Source organism: Schistocerca piceifrons, chromosome 10 (genome assembly GCF_021461385.2).
Source record: "Schistocerca piceifrons isolate TAMUIC-IGC-003096 chromosome 10, iqSchPice1.1, whole genome shotgun sequence".
In the NCBI taxonomy this organism is placed as follows: Eukaryota; Metazoa; Arthropoda; class Insecta; order Orthoptera; family Acrididae; genus Schistocerca; species Schistocerca piceifrons.
Genome location: NC_060147.1, coordinates 80532713 through 80533934, shown reverse-complemented (window position 1 = coordinate 80533934; position 1222 = coordinate 80532713). Strand labels below are relative to the sequence as shown.

At 45.9% G+C, this 1222-nt stretch overlaps 1 pseudogene; it reads right to left on the bottom strand.

Annotated features, from left to right (window-relative positions):
* Nucleotides 1-468: 468 nt before the first annotated feature.
* On the bottom strand, nt 469-586 carry LOC124719196 (annotated as a pseudogene).
* Nucleotides 587-1222: the final 636 nt, after the last annotated feature.

Sequence of the window (1222 nt, the reverse complement as noted above, 5' to 3'; positions counted from 1 at the left end):
ATTCATTCTGTACGGATGTCGAAAGAAGATTAATGTTTGCCATTACTTCTGATATATCATCTATATTTTGGTAGATCTTTTCTTAACTTCGCATTTCCCATCAATCCGTAGTACGATTGCACCCATTACTTTTTAATAACCCGACATTCAAGTACCTCTATTCTGTCCAGCTCAAAGTTCATTGTTGCGCATTCAAATGACAATATAACAATTGGCATTTATTGCTTCTCTTATAATACTTAAAGTTTACTGTTTTTCACTGCCTTAAGTGTAGCACTCCGTTTCAGGCCACAAGTGGCCCATCGGGACCATCCGACCGCCGTGTCATCCTCAGTTGCGGGTAGGAGGGGCATGTGGTCAGCACACCGCTCTCCCAGTCGTTATGGCAGTTTTCTTTGACCGGAGCCGCTACTATTCGGTCGAATAGCTCCTCAGTTAGTATCAAGAGACTGGGTGCACCCCGAAAAATGGCAACAGCACATGACGGCCCGGATGGTCACCCATCCAAGTGCCGGCCACGCCCGACACCGCTTAACTTCGGTGATCAGACGGGAACCGGTGTATTCACTGCGGCAAGTCCGTTGCCACTGCCTTAAGTGTACTGCAGTTTAAAGGCGTTTTTCAACAGGCCCGTATTGTTTTTAAGATAAAGCGCCACCAGTATTGATCGGCGCTTACAGCTACTTTCTATATGTTCAAAGGACACTTAATTTTTCCATTCCCATTCGTTGCCAACAAAGGACAAGAAGACTTCCGAGTTCAGTCGCACATTTCTCTTTTTCTCAGTTTCTGGAAAAACTGTTTAGTTTACTTCTGTAATCGAGTGGGGTAGCGCAGTGATTACCGCACCAGACCTGGATTTAGAATGACGACGGTTCAAACCCGCGTCCGACCATCCTGATTTAGACTTAATGCGATTTCCTAAATTTCTTAAGGCAAATGCCGGGATGGTTCCTTCGAAAGAGCACAGCCGCTATCCTTCCCCATCCCTTCCTAATCCGAACTTGTGCACCGGTAGATGCCGTGTTTCTTGACTTCCGCAAGGCGTTTGATACAGTTCCCCACAGTGGTTTGATGAACAAAGTAAGAACATATTGACTATCAGACCAATTGTGTGATGGGATTGAAGAGTTCCTAGAGAACAGAAGGCAGCATGTCATTCTCAATGGAGAGAAGTCTTCCGAAGTAAGAGTGATGTGCCGCAGGGGAGTGTCGTAGGACC